The sequence below is a fragment of the Triticum urartu genome, chromosome 7A (genome assembly GCF_056163025.1).
Source record: "Triticum urartu cultivar PI428250 chromosome 7A, HENAU_Tu73, whole genome shotgun sequence".
NCBI classification, from domain to species: Eukaryota; Viridiplantae; Streptophyta; class Magnoliopsida; order Poales; family Poaceae; genus Triticum; species Triticum urartu.
Window position 1 is genome coordinate 438784641 of NC_141879.1, and position 20740 is coordinate 438805380.

The window sequence follows — 20740 nt, forward strand, 5'->3', positions numbered from 1 at the left end:
GTATCCACCATGTATATGTCATGTGATGAAGTGCCTGTCCGGCACCCTGTGGGCGCTGGTTCCTGTTCGTCTCCTGCATCTTCGTCCATGCCGTCGATGTCTTTGGAGTCGAAGTTGAGCATGTCGGTTAAGTCGTCGACAGTGGCTACTAAGTGGGTGGTGGGCGGGTAGCGAATTTCTTTGTCGTCCATATCCCATTCTAGCCGGACATAATTCGGCCAAGGTTCTCCTAACAAGGAGAAAGACTTTAATGAATTTAGCACATCGTCGAAAGGCGAGTGCTGAAAGATATCCGCGGAGGTGAACTCCATGATCGGTGCCCAGTTGGATTTGATGGGCACGGATGCAGGCGTCTCGGAGTCCGTGGCTGGAGACGAATCCAGTGGTTTGGCGACACGGCTCTCGTAAGGGGTGAAGTCAGTATCCGGCTCCATCGCCACTGAGAGTGCGGCCTCCATGGCGGGGTCTATCCCTCTGTCTTTGGATGGCGCAATTTGCTCCGGATTGAAGACCGGAGTAATTGCAGATGCGACCTCCCGAACACTGTCCGACGGCAGAGTTACGTCGTGCTCATCGTGACTGTGCGGCGCACCTGACACCGGCTCGAATCTGCCGAAGATCAAGTCTCCGCGGATGTCGGCAGTGTAGTTCTGACCTGATGGCCAGGGGCGTAGCTCTCGATCTGCTCCAGATGGCCAAGCGAATTGGCCCGCAGTGCAAAGCCGCCGAATACAAAGATCTGTCCGGGAAGGAAAACCTCACCCTGGACCGCATCACTACCGATGATCGAAGGAGCCATCAAGCCTTATGGTGACGACACAGTGGAACTCTCAATGAAAGCACCAATGTCGGTGTCAAAACCGGCGGATCTCGGGTAGGGGGTCCCGAACTGTGCGTCTAAGGCGGATGGTAACAGGAGACGAGGGGCACGATGTTTACCCAGGTTCGGGCCCTCTTGAAGGAGGTAATACCCTATGTCCTGCTTGATTTTTCTTGATGATATGAGTATTACAAGAATTGATCTACCACGAGATCGTAGAGGCTAAACCCTAGAAGCTAGCCTACGATATGATTGTATGTTGTCCTACAGACTAAATCTTCTGGTTTATATAGACACCGGAGGGGGCTAGGGTTACACAGAGTCGGTTAGAAGGGAGGAGATCTACATATCCGTATTGCTTAGCTTGTCTTCCACGCCAAGGAGAGTCCCATCCGAACACGGGACGAAGTCTTCAATCTTGTATCTTCATGGTCCAACAGTCCGACCAAAGGATATAGTCCGGCTGTCCAGAGACCCCCTAATTCAGGACTCCCTCAATGCAGAAGAATCTAACACTGACAGATAGCCACCAGATGGGTGGGGAGGCGGGCATGAAGGATGCTACTTATTGCGCGACAACACTACGCAAGAGTAGCTGTGCATCAGCTGACCCCAGTGACACTGAGACTACAGCTGCTCGTGATGATGCAATATCTGATCTATATGGAATGAAAGACAGACTGAAGGGCGTGCTTACACATTATGAAGGTACATTAAAATGTGCAATAGCCTGGGTTTGCCCACCTTTCTTGGAAGATGGCCTCTTGTTGGACAATGTGCCATTGAAGCCGGGCTGTGTGAAGTGCTACGTGGCTGAAGTAAAGCCTGGATTCAATGAATTTGCCCTGAAGAATGTCCTAGGAGACTTAGATGAGCAAATGACCTTGTGAGAAACACTGTTACATCACATCCAGTGGCCACGAAAGGAAATAGAGTTCATCGTTGAGATCTCTGAAGCCCCGCCAAGAGCAACCAATGTCGCCCCTCAACCGGTGACGCTCTCCTTGCCACAACAGCTCTCGCGGGCTGATGCATCAACCTGTGATCAGCCGACCCGACTGTGGCATACATGCCATGTCATCCTCCGACCAAAAGAAGCCAGTGTCAAGGCCTACAACTGTTGAAGACTCACCACCGGTTCAGATGCCGGTCGCTAAAGCAGCAAGGGGAGACCCAACTGCAGCACATGCTCATCAGACCAACCTGGTGGAACGGAGTGCTAAGCAGTCTGATGCTTCGGAACAGCCTACTAAGCAGTTTGTAGGTCCAGAACTGACTGCTCATCAGTCCGTCGGTCCGCAGTTGTGTGATCAGCATACCAATGCGTCAGCACTTCCTACTCAACAAACCAACGTGTTGGCACGGCCTCCTCAGCACACCGACAAGTTGGCACCACCTACGCAGAAACCCGACATAGCTTCAACGCATGGTTAGCAGTCCAATGCCTCTGCTCCTACAGCTCAGCAGTCCGTCACAGCAGCACCGCCAGCTTAGCGGTCCGGCATAGATAAACTATCTACTAAGTAGTCCGTCGAAGCTTCACCTTCTGCCTGGCAGTCTACCTTGCAGCCAACCAGACATTCTGCCAAAAATGCTTCAAGTATCGAGAAGGAAGGGCCAAAAAGGCTACACCCACGAGGAAGCGCAGCGAGAGAGTGAAGAGGAAAGAGAACGATTGCCTTTTACTTAAAGCACTCATCGCCCAAAACCAAATTAACAGCAGCTTGTTCGAATCGGGGAGTAATATTATTTCTGACGCCATGGATGATGAAGAAGTACATTTGTTGCTTGCTAAAAGTAAAGCAGACGTACTTCAAGCACGCAATTACGTCCATGGCCAGCCATTTTTGTTGGCGAATACTTTGATGAGTGTAGCTCTAGTTGCCGTGAGTTACATGAATATTGCATGGATCTAATGTCAGAAGGTCATTATGGTTTGCTAGTCCACTACAACAGAGATCATTTTCGACACAATGCTGGTTCCATCAATGTGAGTTTAGAGGACTTACATCTCTTCTTTAACTTCAACGAGCTCGATGCCACTCTTGGTAGATGCCTGATTTTGTAAGTACTTAACAAACTCTGATCAACTTCTCAATACAAGGCTGTAAATGATAAACAACTAATTGCATTTTATTCCTCTTAGGGGATTGAACGCGCAGAGAAGAAAAAAGGAGAGTGTGTATTTCATAGATCCTGAATTAGCAAATGGCACAACAATACATGGTAAGGACCTATGGGACTGGGCCGTTAACACGATCGTCCGTCTCTTCGAAAACACGTTCCATGCAGAATCATTTCTCTAGTCATATCATGAACGGTAAGTAAGTAAAAAACCACGCATACACTGATTGTCTTTCAGATTTCGACATAATTCAAAAGTTCATGGCTTTCTTAATATGTAGCAATCACTGGATATTGGTATTCATTGTTCCAAACAAGAACACAGTTTACTACATCGATTCTCTCAGAGAGTCAACAAACGCTCAGGATCTGACGCATCTTCAGCAATTCATGGATAGGTATTGAATTTTATGATATTGAAATTAATTTGCATTCATATCTGGTTCAGTAATTGATGTTGTAAAAATTCATCTTCATTTGCAGTGTGCTCGCATTGTGGAAACCTAAACCAGGAAACCTGTTCAAGAGGGAACTACCTGTGCAGCATGAGATCGTTTCTCCGGTAACACACTGAAATTCGTTATTTTCGGAAAATTTATCCAACAGTCCGCAAATACCTTTTATTATGCTAGTCAAATGTTCAAGCTTCTAAATAAACCTCTTTCTATTTTGTCCAAAAAAAATAATACATCTAACAACGATTAGGTTGTTCCTAACAGGACAAATACATGACTAATTCTGTAAAAAAAATTCAGTGTCCTCAGCAAGAAGCAGGGACCAACCTTTGTGGATACTATGTTTGCAGACACATGATCTCCATCTGCAAATCTGATGATAGTTGTGACGATCCTCGCGAATTAGTACCAGTAAGTCTATCTTAATTAATATCTTCTACTCCACTCATATGGCACATTCTGATCTTAAAAATACTGCAGCTCATCTTAAACCGAGGACCCCTGAACCGCTCCCGGCTAGTGAATTGCTGATGGTTCGGAGATTTATCAGCGACTTCTTTCTGAATCACTACATCAATCCCACTAGTGATAATGAAGATTTCAGCATGCATTCTCCTAAAACATTGAGTAAAAGTTAACCGCTAAACATATATATATACACACACACACACACACACATATATATCTCTCTCTCTATATATAGAATGGGTCTATCATGATAACATCTCTTAAGACCTTATTCTAATAACACTTTAGCTTACTCTGATAACACTGTTTCATACCGAGCCTCACAAACGAACCACCTAAACAAAAAACAAAAACCACCCCACCCCACGTCGCACACCTTATCCATTCCCCTTCCCTCCCACCCACCCACCAATCCCGTCCCCATCACCGCTACCTTCTTCCTCCACCCCGAAACCACACGACGCTACCTCCTCCCACCTCCCTCCGTCGCCGGCCAGCGCGCCTACAGGATCCCCACGGCAACCCCACCTCCTTCCCAGCCTCGTCCAAGCCCCCTGCCGCCCTACCTACCTCGCGCCTTGCCCCCACCTTCCTCCCTCCCAGCCTCGTCCAAACCCCCTGCCGCCCCACCTACCTCGCGCCTTGCCCCCACCTTCCTCCCTCCCAGCTCTCGAGCATACCTCCCCATGGCACTTCACCGGCTGCAGGTGGCCTCCGCGCCCCATATCGCGCGGATCTAGCATGCCCTGCAACCGGCGGCCTTCCACCAAAAGCACCGGATCCACCGACACGGGCTCTTGCACTACCGTGAAAGAAGCGGATCCTCCCCTCGTCCTCGACCCGAGCAGCAACACGGAGGTGTTCTTGCGCCGCCCCGTGCGTACCTCCCTTCCCCAGCCCAGATCCGCCTCCAAGGCGGCCGGATCCGCCCGAATGGCGCGCGGCACGGCCACTACCTACCCCCAGTGCGACCTTCTCCCTCCTCATGAGCTCAACCCCTCCCCAAATTATTCTCTGCGGCAGCCTACCTTGCATGGCTTTCCTCGGCAGCCGTCGCACCAATTCGCTAGCGCAAGGGCGCGTGCAGTTCTGCCCGCGGGGCGAGCAGTGCACTTGGCTCGTCCCTATGAAACAGTAGTGACCTTCTCCCTACGACGGGGCGAGGAGATCCGGCGGTCTCCGACTGTGGTCGAGGCCGTGGCCACCACACGCGTCAACAATAGCGAGATTCCACCCCTTGGATGCACTGCAGTTCAGTTTTGGTGGGCGCCGCTGTCCTCTGACAGGCGTGTGTGCAGTGCGGTCCGGTGGCGGGGTAGCCACCACTGGACTCCGGCGGTCCTCTTCCCGTCACGTACAAAAAGCCATGCCCAGGTCCAATTTTTTTCGTTGTTGTTATCCACTGACGGCAAGCAGTGCAACTTGCTATCATTGCAGATGAGTTGGGGCGTCCGTGCAGTGCGCAAGAACTTGAGGATGATTGACACGCCCTTCGGCAGGAGGTTCGCCAATTGGATTGTTGCTACAATTTTCTGGATTGTTGCTGCAGTTTACTTGGTGTGGACAGGAGGTTCTCCAGCTGGCTCATGCAGCGAGCAGTGCAGGTTGCTCTTCACTGCAGGTCGGTTGGACCATTGGTGCAGTACCCACTGTTTTTGCTGTTGCTCACACACATCACCGGTGGTTCACCGGAGCACCCCGTCGCAGCTCTCTCCTTCCCCAACATGCAGTTCACCGGCGACGGCCTTCAGTTCGTTTTGGTTGCTGTCGATGCCATCCCCACTGTAGTACAGTGTATGTGCGTGTTTTGCGTGGTATCCGGCTGGGGGCCTATGTTCCTTTACAATGTAAAAAATAGCATGAAAATGAAGTGCACTTCTGTTGTATCCAAGTTTCAGTTCTCCCTTAATATGAAGGAAATATGTCCTAGAGGCAATAATAAAATTATTATTTATTTTCTTATATCATGATAAATGTTTATTATCCATGCTAGAATTGTATTAACCGGAAACATAATACATGTGTGAATACATAGACAAACAAAGTGTCAATAGTATGCCTCTACTTGACTAGCTCATTGATTAAAGATGGTTATGTTTCCTAACCATAGACATGAGTTGTCATTTGATTAACGGGATCACATCATTAGGAGAATGATGTGATTGATTTGACCCATTTCATTAGCATAGCACTTGATCGTTTAGTTTGTTGCTATTGCTTCATGATTTATACATGTTCCTATGACTATGAGATTATGCAACTTCCGTTTACCGGAGGAACACTTTGTGTGCCACCAAACATCACAACGTAACTGGGTGATTATAAAAGTGCTTTATAGGTGTCTCCGAAGGTACTTGTTGGGTTGGCGTATTTCGAAATTACGATTTGTCACTCCGATTGTCAGAGAGGTATTTCTGGGCCCTCTCGGTAATGCACATCACTTAAGCCTTGCAAGCATTACAATTAATGAGTTAGTTGCAGGATGATGTATTATGGAACGAGTAAAGAGACTTGCCGGTAACGAGATTGAACTAGGTATTGAGATACCGACGATCGAATCTCGGGCAAGTAACATACCGATGACAAAGAGAACAACGTATGTTGTTATGCGGTCTGACTGATAAAGATCTTCGTAGAATATGTGGGAGCCAATATAAGCATCCAGGTTTCGCTATTGGTTATTGACCGGAGACGTGTCTCGGTCATGTCTACATTGTTCTCGAACCTGTAGGGTCCGCACGCTTAATGTTTCGATGACAGTTATATTATGAGTATGAGTTTTAATGTACCGAAGGAGTTCGGAGTCCCGGATGAGATCGGGGACATGACGAGGAGTCTTGAAATGATCGAGACGTAAAGATCGATATATTGGACGACTATATTCGGACATCGGAAAGGTTCCGAGTAATTCGGGTATTTTTCGGAATACCGGAGAATTACGGGAATACGTATTGGGCCATACGGGAAAGAAGGAAAAGGGCCTCAAGGGTGGCCGCACCCCTCCCCTTGGTCTGGTCCGAATTGGACTAGGGAAGGGGGGCGCCCCCTTCCTTCCTTTTCCTTTTCCGTTCCTCTTTTCCTATTCCATATAGAAGGTGGAATCCTACTAGAACTAGGGAGTCCTAGTAGGACTCCACACTTGGCGCGCCCCATCCTAGGGCCGGCCTCTTCTTCCCTTGCTCCTTTATATACGGGTGCAGGGGGCACCCCAAAGACACAACAATTGATCATTGATCTCTTAGCCGTGTGCGGTGCCCCCTTCCATCATAATCCTCGATAATATTGTAGCGGTGCTTAGGCGAAGCCCTGCGACGGTAGAACATCAAGATCGTCACCACGCCTCGTGCTGACGGAACTCTTCCTCGACATTCTGCTGGATCGGAGTCCGGGGATCGTCATCGAGCTGAACATGTGCTAGAACTCGGAGGTGCCGTAGTTTCGGTGCTTGATCGGTCGGGCCGTGAAGACGTACGACTACATCAACCGCGTTGTGCTAACGCTTCCGCTTCCGGTCTACGAGGGTACGTAGACAACACTCTCCCCTCTCGTTGCTATGCATCACCATGATCTTGCGTATGCGTAGGAATTTTTTTGAAATTACTACGTTCCCCAACAGTGGCATCAGAGCCTAGGTTTTATGCGTTGATGTTATGCACGAGTAGAACACAAGTGAGTTGTGGGCGATATAAGTCATACTGCTTACCAGCATGTCATACTTTGTTTCGGCGGTATTGTTGGATGAAGCGGCCTGGACCGACATTACGCGTACGCTTACGCGAGACTGGTTCTACCGACGTGCTTTGCACACAGGTGGCTGGCGGGTGTTAGTTTCTCCAACTTTAGTTGAACCGAGTGTGGGTACGCCCGGTCCTTGCGAAGGTTAAAACATCAACTTGACAAACTATCGTTGTGGTTTTGATGCGTAGGTAAGAACGGTTCTTGCTAAGCCCGTAGCAGCCACGTAAAACTTGCAACAACAAAGTAGAGGACGTCTAACTTGTTTTTGCAGGGCATGTTGTGATGTGATATGGTCAAGACATGATGCTAAATTTTATTGTATGAGATGATCATGTTTTGTAACCGAGTTATCGGCAACTGGCAGGAGCCATATGGTTGTCGCTTTATTGTATGCAATGCAATCGCGCTGTAATGCTTTACTTTATCACTAAGCGGTAGCGATAGTCGTGGAAGCATAAGATTGGCGAGACGACAACGATGCTACGATGGAGATCAAGGTGTCACGACGGTGACGATGGTGATCATGACGGTACTTCAGAGATGGAGATCACAAGTACAAGATGATGATGGCCATATCATATCACTTATATTTATTGCATGTGATGTTTATTTTTATGCATCTTATCTTGCTTTGTTGACGGTAGCATTATAAGATGATCCCTCACTAAATTATCAAAGTATAAGTGTTCTCCCTGAGTATGCACCGTTGCAAAAGTTCTTCGTGCTGAGACACCACATGATGATCGGGTGTGATAGGCTCTACATTCAAATACAACGGGTGCAAAACAGTTGCACACGCGGAATACTCAGGTTAAACTTGACGAGCCTAGCATATAACAGATATGGCCTCGGAACACGGAGACCGAAAGGTCGAGCGTGAATCATATAGTAGATATGATCAACATAGTGATGTTCACCATTGAAACTACTCCATCTCATGTGATGATCGGACATGGTTTAGTTGATTTGGATCACGTGATCACTTAGAGGATTAGAGGGATGTCTATCTAAGTGGGAGTTCTTAAGTAATATGATTAATTGAACTTTAATTTATCATGAACTTAGTCCTGGTAGTATTAGCATATCTATGTTGTAGATCAATAGCTCGCGTTTAGCTCCCCTATTTTATTTTTGATATGTTCCTAGAGAAAACTAAGTTGAAAGATGTTAGTAGCAATGATGCGGATTGGATCCGTGATCTGAGGTTTATCCTCATTGCTGCACAGAAGAATTATGTCTTTGATGCACCGCTAGGTGACTGTAAGGACATATTTATCCCTAAGTGTTTTGGTGATTGATGATAACGCATTTGCGGACTAATCGTGTGCCATGAGTTTTCCAGACTCTTCTCTGCTAGGCACAAGACGATTGGGTGCCCCTCGAAGACTGACGAAGACGGCATCTTTTTTACGTTTCTTTTTGGTGGATTTGAGTCATAGGAAAGCCGTACTATTAAGAGGGGGTCCGCGTTGGAAAGGTTTAGGTGGAATCATCACGTACACGTCTCCTTTTATCCCCTCCTTCTTCCTTGGAGCTTCCTTCGTTTTTCCTACCTCCTTTGACTGGCTGCTGTTGTGGTTGCGGTAGTACTGCTCCTGGATCAACGGTAGTACCGTGGGCATCCATGGTAGTACCGCGCGGTGACGCGGTAGTACCGCTGGTGCTCACGGTAGTACCGCTCCCCTGGAGCCGCACTACCGCTGCCCACCAGGCTAGTGCCGCCCCTTTGCGATAGTAGGAGCGGATGTAATTTTTTACATCCGCACCTACCGCGGTAGTACCGCTTTCGCCGTGCGGTAGTACTGCGCTATGCGGTCAGGCAGTAGTACCGTCCCTCGGCAGTACTACTATGTCGAGTTTTTGCTACTTCCGTTTTTTTGCGGAAGTAGGCACGGAAGTTCCCCTTCCCCCTGGATGGGACTTTTGCCTTACGGTAGTACCGCATTGGGGGCGCGGTAGTACCGCGCGTGCGGAAGTACCGCCCCCAGCTTGCGTCTGTTTCCCTGGCTGGGGTCGCGGCAGTACCGTGGGACGGTATGGTAGTACCGCACTGCCGTGCAGTAGTACCGCTTGGTTGCAAGCAATAGTACCGCGCGGCCTTGAGGTAGTACCGCTGGCCAGGCACGGTAGTACCGCTGGCCGCGGGCTGGTTGGTGGGTAACGGTTGGATCTTTTTCACACACTATATAAAGGGTCTCCTTCTTCCCCGTTGACTCACCTCTTCCACCATTAAAGCTCCATTATTGCTCCAAGCTCCATTTTCGCCTGATCTCACTCCCTAGCCAACTAAACTCGTTGATTTGCTCGGGAGTGGTTGAGAAGGCCCCGATCTACACTTCCACCAAGAGATATTTGATTCCCCCTACTAATCCCTTGCGGATCTTGTTACTCTTGGGTGTTTGAGCATCCTAAACGGTTGAGGTCACCGCGAAGCCATAGTCCATTGTGGTGAAGCTTCGTGGTGTCGTTGGGAGCCTTCAATTGAGTTGTGGAGATTGCCCCAACCTCGTTTGTAAAGGTTCGGTCGCCGCCTCCAAGGGCACCAATAGTGGAATCACGGCATCTCGCATTGTGTGAGGGCATGAGGAGATTACGGTGGCCCTAGTGGCTTCTTGAGGAGCATTGTGCCTCCACACCGCTCCAACGGAGACGTACTTCCTCTCAAAGGGAAGGAACTTCGGCAATACATCCTCGTCTCCACCGTCTCCACTCTTGGTTATCTCGTGCCTTTACTTGTGTAGCTTATTTGTTTCATATATCTTGCTTGCTTGTGTTCCTATTCGTGTTGCATCATATAGGTTGTTCATCTAGTTGCATATCTAGACAACCTACTTTGATGCAAAGTTTAAATTGCTAAAGAAAAGCTAAAAATTGTTAGTTGCCTATTCACCCCCCTCTAGTCAACCATATCGATCCTTTCAATTGGTATCAGAGCCTCGTCTCTTTATTAAGGACTTTACCGTCCAAAGAGTATGGTTGATACCGTAGACGGTGCGGAGGAACACTCCGGTGTGAATCCTATCTCGTCTACGGGCGATGGGGGAACTTCGGTCTCTTGTGAGGAGTTCAATGTGGCCTTGGAGACATTGAAAACCTGCATGACGACCGAAGTTGAAAGTATGTTTACTAAATTTCTTGAGGGGCTTAAACTATCCACCGCACCATTGAAAGTGGGTGATCCCGCCATCAAGGTGTCGGATGCTATCCCCGACAAGGGGGAAGCTAGTAGTGAAAAGACTCCTTCTTCTAGTGGCAAGAATGGCACCGACATCTTTGCCCATGTAGAACCACCACTTGTTTATGGTGGACCGGTTTCTTCCACTCATTTGAATCATGCCGGTCCTCCCCCTAAGATTGTGAAAAATGAGGATTTTGATTCTTGGTTTTACCGCTTTAAGCGTCATTTAAATCATGTGAACACTAACGTTTGGAGAATCATTGAAGAAGGTTTCTATCCACATGATCCAAGCAACTTCACTCCTCGAGAAGCCGCGGACAATCAATTCAATGAGAATGCTCTCTTCATCATTCAAGATGCAATTCCACCCGAAGACCTACCTCATCTTCGTCCCTTCTCCTTGGCCAAAGATGCATGGCATTGTGTTGTGTCTCTCTACCGGGGAAGCGCAAGCATTCAACGCTCCAACTATGAAGTGGTACAAGATGAGGCCGATGAGTTTGCAATGAAGGAAGATGAAGAACCTCGTGAGCTTTATCGGAGAGTAACCAAACTCGCGGTCTCACTACGAGATCACGGGAGCAAGGACACGGATGACAATTGGATCAAGCGCAAATTCCTCAAGGAAATGATGCCCTACCACAAGGCCATGTCTTCCGTCATTCGTCAAAGACCGGACTTCCACACTTTGACCTCAAGCGAAGTGTTGGATGAGTTTGTGGCCATGAACATTTTGGACAAGACCGCCGACAATGCGGTGCTCCGTTCTCAACGGGCAAAGAAGCCTAACCTTGCATTGAAGGCCAAGCTCACCGTGGAAGAAGAAGAAGAGGAAGAAGAGGAGAGCAACCCCGAAGATACGAAGTATGCATATCATGAACACATGGCACTTGCTTCAAGGCAATTTTGGAGTAAGAAAAACTCGAGGCCCAATTTTAGCAAAAACAACTCGAGTGGCACAAGGGGCAAGCAACATGTAAGGACTTGCTACAATTGCGGCAACGTGAGTCATTTCGTTGCGGAATGCTCGTATGAGAAGAGGGAAGACAATGGTGGCAAACTCATCCGAAAGGACAAGGCCAAGTCGTTCCCCAACAAGAACAACTTCACCAAGAAGACTCCTCCCAAGGCTTTGGTTGTGCAAGAAGAGTACAATGAGGATGATGATGATGAAGATGATGAGTTGGTTGCCATGGCCTCCGTTGCCATTGCAACAACGTCACGGGTGTCTCTCTTTGACTCACCCAACGAGAGCATCACCGCCAAGTGCCTCATGGCTAAAGCCACCAACAAGGTAACCTCCAACATCAAAACTACCATCATTAATCATCCTTCCCCAACGGATAGCATTAGTGAACTTGAGGGAGCTAATGTGGAGGCTAACGAGTTTGAGGCCTTTATGGGCAAACTCAAGGGAAAATCCAAGAAGCACTTTGTTGCTCTCTTGAAACAACTGGGTGAGGCCAATGACATGATCGAGGCTCACGAAGACACCATCCCTAAGATGGAAGGGCATAGTCGTGACTATGCCGATGAGATTTCGGATCTTTCCAATGCTTTTGAGGAAGAGCGTGGTCTTCGTTTGGCTCTTGAGGAGTCACACAACGTTGATCATGCTAAGTTAAAGAAAGATTATGATCATGCCCTCATTGTTTCTCGTGTGCTAAATTCCGAGAAGGCCAAACTCGGGGTTGATCTTGCTAGACTCAGAGAGGAGTTTGATATACTTGACAAGGCCCACAAGGCCTTGAAGGGTATTCATGCTAGTCTCAAGGAGTCTCATGATCAACTCCAAGTGAAGCTAACTAAGGAGAAAGCAACTTTTCCTCATATGGTTTTAATTGATAATGCAAATGCTACTAACACGTGTTGTGAGCATATACATCTTGTTGAGGAAAATGCGAAGTTGAAGGAGCAACTTGAGAAAGGTCTTGCGACTTGCATACAAGGCAAGAAGAACCTCAACGATCTCTTGATCAACCAAAAGGGAGGTGTGGCCAAGGAAGGGGTTGGGTACGTGCCCGACTCCAAGAACAAGAAGAAGAATGACAAGACCAAACGACCTCCTCCCCTCATGCAAACCTTTGTGAGGGAGGGAGAGAGTGCCCCTAAGGAGAAGAAGAAGAACAATGTCAAGAAGGGCAATGCCATCCCTCTCAACAAAGCCGGCGATTTTAACCCTTCTTATGTGTTATGCCGTGCTAGTGATGGGCATGTTTATGCCAAATTTGTTGGTTCTCTTCATGAATACATTGAATGGTCTATTTGGGTTCCAAAAACCCTTGTTACTAACATCAAAGGACCCATTACAAAATGGGTACCTAAAACCAAGCATTGATCTCTTGTAGGTGTTTGCTTCCGGTGGGGGATCATGGTTGCTCGATAGCGGAGCTACAAATCATATGACCGGAAGCAAGGACTTGGTGGTGGACATGCACAAGGTTCCATCTATGCCCACCAATGTCGAGTGGGGTGATGCCTCATCTTCTAAGGTATTGGGACTTGGCAAAGTGGTCATCTCTCATGATCTCACGATCGAGAAGGTCATGCTTGTTGAGTCCCTTGCATACAATTTACTTTCCGTTCGTCAACTTGCTATCATGGGCTTTGCCACTTTATTTGATATCGATACCGTGGCCCTCTTGTGGAGCAAGACTCTTAAAGTAGCCTTTGTTGGGCATGTCGAGAACAGTCTATATGTGATTAACTTTTCGGAGCGACCCACTAAGACCGCGACATGCCTAATGGCTAAAGTTGATGTGGGATGGCTTTGGCATCGCCGTTTAGCCCATGTCAATATGAGATCTTTGCAAAGTCTCCTCAAGGGAGACCATGTCTGTGGACTAACGAATGTTAGTTTTGCTAAAGATCGTGCTTGCAGTGCCTGTATCGAAGGAAAGCTACATGAGAAGGCTCACCCTCCCACGACTATCATTTATTCAAAGAGGCCTTTAGAGCTCCTTCACATGGATCTCTTTGGGCCTCCATCCTTCGATAGTCTTGGAGGTAGGAAGTATTGCTTGGTGATTGTGGATGACTACTCAAGGTACACGTGGGTGTATTTCTTCAAGAGGAAGAGCGAGACCCAACAAACCGTCATTGACTTTGCAAATGAAGCACAACGTCAACATAATGCAAAGATCTTGACAATAAGAAGTGACAACGGCACCGAGTTCAAGAACTACACCTTGGATGAGTTTCTTAGTGACGAGGGAATCAAGCATCAATATTCCGCACCCTACACCCCTCAACAAAACGGTGTTGCAGAGAGGAAGAACCGGACGTTGATGGATGCGGCAAGGACCATGATGGTGGAGTTCAAGTCTCCATACAACTTTTGGGCGAAGCCATCAACACCGCGTGTCATGCATCAAATCGGCTCTACCTCCGCAAGGGCTTGAACAAGACTCCATATGAAATACTCACCGGTAACAAGCCCAACCTCAAGTACTTCCGGGTATTCGGGTGTAAGTGTTTCATTCTCAAGAAAGGTGTTCGGTTGTCTAAATTTGAGGCTAGAGCTTATGAGGGCATATTTGTTGGTTATGCTACAAACTCTCATGCTTACCGTGTCCTCAATAAATCCACGGGACTTATTGAGGAGACGTGTAACGTGGAGTTTGATGAGAATAACGGCTCCCAAGTGGAGCAAAGTGGCACTTGTGATGTAGGTGATGAAATTCCTCCTCAAGCCATAAGAAGAATGGGTGTTGGTTTCATCCTACCCATTAAGGAACCCCTTGTGGCCGAAGGAGAAGGACAATGCTGCACTCAAGTGGAGCCATCACCAACCCAAGGCCCACACGCTTCCAAAGAACAAAGTGAAGGCCCTCAACCTCATGAACAAGACCAAGGGCAAGATCATACTCAAGACGGTGTGGACACACCAAGTGATTCCCAAGGTCAAGTTCTCTCCCCCGAGCAAGTTCAAGATCAAGAACAAGTTCATGACGGCGCTCAAGATGATCAAGTAACCGCTCCTCAACTCACCACCGAGGAGGAATTAGAGCGTCGTGCCGGCAAGGTTGCTTCCAAGCTCTCCACCAAGGATCATCTCATGACGAATGTGCTTGGAAGCTTAAGAAAGGGGGTAAGCACTCACAGACAATTAGCAAATTATTGTGAGCATCACGCGTTTGTCTCTTGTGTGGAACCCCACAAGGTCTATGAGGCGCTAGAAGATCCGGATTGGCTCAATGCCATGCACGAAGAACTCAACAACTTCGAGCGCAACAAAGTGTGGAGATTGGTGCCAAGGCCAACGGGGAACCACAATGTCATTGGAACCAAGTGGATATTCAAGAACAAGTAAGATGCCCATGGGATTATCATTCGCAACAAGGCTCGTTTGGTAGCACAAGGCTACTCCCAAGTCGAGGGTATCGACTACGGTGAAACCTTTGCTCCCGTTGCTCGTCTTGAATCCATTCACATGTTGATTGCATATGCTTCTCATCATAACTTTAAGTTACAACAAATGGATGTGAAGAGTGCTTTTCTTAATGGTCCCATTAATGAATTGGTGTACGTCAAGCAACCCCCCGGGTTCGAGGATCCCTACTTTCCCGATCATGTGTATCAACTCGATAAGGCACTCTATGGCCTTAAACAAGCCCCACGTGCGTGGTATGACCACCTTACCGAGTTGTTACAAGACCGTGGTTTTGAAGTTGGGCTAATCGACCCCACTCTTTTTTACTAAGAAGGTCAAAGGGGATTTGTTTGTGTGCCAATTATATGTTGATGATATTATCTTTGGTTCTCCTAACAAAGCTTTCAATGAGGAATGTGCCGCTCTCATGAGCTCAAAGTTCGAGATGTCCTCCATGGGAGAGTTGAAGTTCTTTCTAGGGTTCGAAGTGAAGCAAAGAAGAGAAGGAACCTTCATCAATCAATCCAAATACACTCAAGACATGCTCAAGAGATTCAAGCTAAGTGACGTCAAGTCGGCTTCCACTCCAATGCCCACCAAGTGCCAACTTGACTTAGATCCCAATGGTAAAGTGGTGGATCAAAAGGTATATTGTTCCATGATTGGATCCTTGCTTTACCTTTGTGCATCTAGACCGGACATCATGTTGAGTGTGGGAATTTGTGCACGGTTTCAAGCCGCACGTAAGGAAAGTCACTATGTGGCGGTCAAACGAATCTTTCGGTATTTGGCTCATACCCCAAACTTTGGCTTATGGTACCCAAGAGGATCAAACTTCAAGCTTGTAGGGTACTCGGATTCCGATTGGGCGGGAGACAAAGTGGATAGGAAGTCCACTTCCGGAGGGTGCCAATTCCTTGGTTGCTCTTTGGTAAGTTGGTCTTCCAAAAAGCAAAGTTGTGTGTCTCTCTCGTCTACCGAAGCGGAGTATGTTGCGGCCGGTAGTTGTTGTGCACAACTCTTATGGATGAGGCAAACTTTAAAGGATTATGGTGTCACTTGTGACAAAGTGCCTCTTTGGTGTGACAATGAAAGTGCCATCAAGATCTCTCTCAACCCGGTGCAACACTTCAAGACGAAGCATATTGAGATCCGGTATCACTTCATCCGGGATCACATTAGGCAAGGAGAGATCGAGCTCAACTACGTCAACACTCATGATAACCTTGCAGATATCTTCACGAAGCCCTTGGATGAAGCAAGATTTTGCGAGTTAAGGCATGAGCTAAATATCATCGATTCGAGCAATGTTGCTTGAACCCTTGCACACCCCACCATACTCAACGTGTTGTCCTATTTAGATGTAGGCATGGACATAGGGGGAGTGATGTTCTCTCAATGAACTCTCCCTCCCCCCATTATGCATAAATCAATCAAGTCTTTCACATTAGCCATATTTGATGGTACTTGTGCTTCAAAGACGAGTTTTGGTCATAGACCCAAGGATAATTCTTCGTGGTGCCATACCAATTGACTCAAACATAGGTGGCTACGGCCACCGCCCTCTCTTTTGGAGAGGTGGTGTCTCGTGGTTGGTTCGTTTGTCATGTGCCTTTCTGGTTTTGTGTGTTGCGTGGTCTTGTGGTGTTGTGTTGGCTCGGAGTGGTTTGTGCAAAGATCCCGTTTTTCGCGCTCGAAACGTGCATCTTCTTGAGCCCATGGTACTACCGCGTCTGGGCGCGGTACTACCGCTTTGGGAGGCACGGTACTACCGCGCCACAGCACAGTACTACCGCTCTGGTGCGGTACTTCGGAAGTACCGCACCGTGCGGTACTACCGTGTCTGGGCACGGTACTACCGCGCTGTCAAGGGCACGTGGGGGTTATGACTCGGGTAGGGGAGTTACAACTCCCCATACCCATTCATTGTCTCTCTCTCCACGTCTCTCCCTCTCAAGAATGGCGCCGGCGGCCCTCACCGGATCTCCGTCTCCGGCCACTCTCCTCGGATTCCGACCGGTGGGATCGTTCCCCACCACTTCCTCTTGCCATGGACCAAGGTTTTTCCCCAAATCCCTCTTTTTCTTGGCTGTTCTCTTGCTTCTAGGCTTTTGGGGAGAAACTTGTTGTTCTTGAGATTTTAGGCCAAATCTATGCAAGAGTAGGATGTCGGAGAGTCGTGATGCGTAGGAAACATACTTGATATGGTGTCTTGTGGTAGCTTTGTCCTACCGTAGTACCGCCGTGGTTTCGCGGGCTTTCTCAGATTTGAACCAGTTCAGATCTGACGTGGTGCGGTACTACCATGCCCGATGTGCGGTACTACCGCTCTTGCGGTACTACCGCCCGTCAGGCGCGGTACTACCGTACCGTGCGGTACTACCGGTCCGCAGACGCGGTACTACCGCGCCGGCCGCGGTGCTAAGGTCGTACTACCGCTCCTACACCCGGTACTAGCATGATCTTGCATGGTACTACCGCGTCTAAGAGCCGTACTACTCTCTTAGCTCCGCAGCTCTTGGCAGTACTACCGTAGGGGATCAAATCTCTCTCTAGGCATGTATCATGTGTGCTTTCTACTTGTTTCACTTGCTTTGTTGTGGTCTTTGCATTAATCTCTCTTGGCTGTTGTGGGTGTTTTTGCGTTCTGTGTCTCAGGTGGTGGCTCTCGCCGTTCCAATCCCAGTCGTGACACTGGCTCCAAGCGTCTGCGCAACCCCCAAGATGAAGCCCCAGAGGGCTCCAATGCCCCCAAGCGCAATGTCAAGTCCACTGCCAGCAAGCAAAAGGAACCACTAAGTATGTCGAGCGCCGGAAGATCAATCCCTATGTGAATCCTCGGGCTATCCTCAGAGGCACCGAGTTGTTCTGGACCAAGCAACGGGCTCTCATCTATCTGGATGTGATCAAGAACAAGCAGAATACCTACATGGATGTCAAGTGGATAGACATGCATCACCTGCGGAAAGACAAGTTTCGTGACTATTTTGGAGAGGCTCTGGACTTGGTGGAGCAGTTTGCTATTGAGCCGGTGATCTCCTTTCACCTTGACTATGACCCTGAGCTTATCTGTCAGTTCTTTGCCTCAGTGTACTTTCATCCCGGGGAGGAGCGGAGGATGACTTGGATGACCAATGGCCGTCAGCTGTCTGCTACATGGAAAGAGTTCATGGATCTGCTGCACATTCCTGATGACGGGCTTCACACCCCCGTTGGTGTCCGCCCCCATGCCAACTCTGAGTCTGCCAACAAGAACCAGCTTTAGCCCTTCCTTGTTGAGAAAGTACTCCCCAATGGGAAGTCATCTTAGGTGTTGAACTCCTTTATGGATATCATGCATCGCATCTTCCGCAACACTCTGTTCCCATGCATTGGCGACAAGGACAAGGTTCATGCATATCTAGTGGACATGTTGCTCTTGTGTGCAGAGGCACGTACTTCTCAGACTCAGCCACTTGATGTCTCTCACATCATGTGGTGTGAGCTTTGGTTTGCGGTGTTCACTCGCAAGGTTCCTATCTATGGACTGTACCTGTTTCTGCTGCTCTCCACCACTTGGGAGAAGACGTATCCAGGTGATGAGTTCCTTGCTCCAGACTGGATTTGCCATGAGTCCATCAGCCTCCGTGTCAAGCCCAACTGGGCCAACACCACTACTCATGCTGAGGCATCTTCTGCTAGGAGGGCTGCTGGTGAGGGGGAGGCTGCTGCTGCTGAGACTGCTGCTGAGGACCGTGCTGCTAGGTCCACCACTTCTTCCTCTGAGCCATCATGGGCCAAGAAGCTGAAGGACAAGATGAAGACTCTCTTCTGCATGCAGGCGAAGGGACAGTATAGGGCTCACGTGACTGACAAGGAGAGTCGCCGCCGTGACAAGAAGGTGATGATGCTCTTTGGAGAGGATGTGTCTGGCGGGTCTGAGGACGTAATCACACCTGAGGCTGCCTGGATGTCAAAGCAGGGCTACAAGTGGACCAGTTCAGAGGATGACATGGAGGAGACTATCCCCGCCGCTGAGTCTGACGAGGAGCACGAGGAGCAGTGGGACGACTTCTCTGCCTGAGCCACCCCGTGTGTGTAGGTTTCCTCTCTGCCTTTTTGGCGTCTCGATGCCAAAGGGGGAGAGAGTGTAGGGATTTGCGTTGTGTCGTGCTTAGTGTGTTTGTTTGCTTTGTCGTTTGGACCTCGTTTGCCTCGTTTGCTTTAGTTCGGTTTGTGCTTCCGAGACCTTTTCTCCATATGGTGTAAGACATATGCACTCTATCTATCTTAGTTATCTTATGTTTGTACTATCTTGTCTAGTGATAAATTTGTCTTGTCTCTATAATATAGGGGGAGCTCGGTTCCTAATATTCGTGCTCATCTAGGTGGCACACATTTAGGGGGAGCCCGTCTATATTATAGAGAGGAGGGGTTTGCTTTTACTCAATAGTATTTTTCCTTGTGCAAATCCTGTTTTGTCATCAGTCCACCAAAAAGGGGGAGATTGTAAGGACATATTTATCCCTAAGTGTTTTGGTGATTGATGACAATGCATTTGCGGACTAATCGTGTGCCATGAGTTTTCCAGACTCTTCTCTCCTAGGCACAAGACGATTGGGTGCCCCTCGAAGACTGACAAAGACGGCGTCTTTTCTACGTTTCTTTTTGGTGGATTTGAGTCGTAGGAAAGCCGTACTATCAAGAGGGGGTCCGCGTTGGAAAGGTTTGGGTGGAATCATCACGTACACGTCTCCTTTTATCCCCTCCTTCTTCCTTGGAGCTTCCTTCATTTTTCCTGCCTACTTTGACTGGCTGCTGTTGTGGTTGCGGTAGTACTGCTCCTGGATCAACGGTAGTACCGTGGGCATCCACGGTAGTACCGCGCGGTGGCGCGGTAGTACTGCTGGTGCTCACGGTAGTACCGCTCCCCTGGAGCCGCACTACCACTGCCCACTAGGCTAGTGCCGCCCCTTTGCGGTAGTAGGAGCGGATGTAATTTTTTACATCTGCACCTGCCGCGGTAGTACTGCTTTCGCCGTGCGGTAGTATCGTGCTATGCGGTCAGGCAGTAGTACCGCCCCTCGGCAGTACTACTGTGTCGAGTTTTTGCTACTTCCGTTTTTTTGCGGAAGTAGGCATGGAAGTTCCCCTTCCCCCTGGACGGGACTTTTGCCTTACGGTAGTACCGCATTGGGGGTGTGGTAGTACCGCGCGTGCGGAAGTACCGCCCCCAGCTTGCGTCTGTTTCCCTGGCTGGGGTCGCGGCAGTACCGTGGGATGGTACGGTAGTACCGCACTGCCGTGCGGTAGTACTGCTTGGTTGCAAGCAGTAGTACCGCGCGGCCTTGAGGTAGTACCGCTGGCCAGGCACGGTAGTACCGCTGGCCGCGGGCTGGTTGGTGGGTAACAGTTGGATCTTTTCCACACACTATATAAAGGGTCTCCTTCTTCCCCGTTGACTCACCTCTTCCACCATCAAAGCTCCATTATTGCTCCAAGCTCCATTTTCGCCTGATCTCACTCCCTAGCCAACCAAACTTGTTGATTTGCTCGGGAGTGGTTCAGAAGGCCCCGATCTACACTTCCACCAAGAGATATTTGAT

General features: G+C 48.7%; 1 long non-coding RNA gene across 1 annotated transcript; it reads left to right on the top strand.

Moving 5' to 3' along the window:
- The first annotated feature begins 4267 nt into the window (after window positions 1–4267).
- LOC125520625 (uncharacterized) lies at window positions 4268–5829 on the top strand. The gene is made up of 2 exons (XR_015610749.1): window positions 4268–5221; window positions 5305–5829. It is a non-coding gene; the product is annotated as an uncharacterized LOC125520625 (long non-coding RNA).
- The last annotated feature ends 14911 nt before the right edge of the window (window positions 5830–20740 follow it).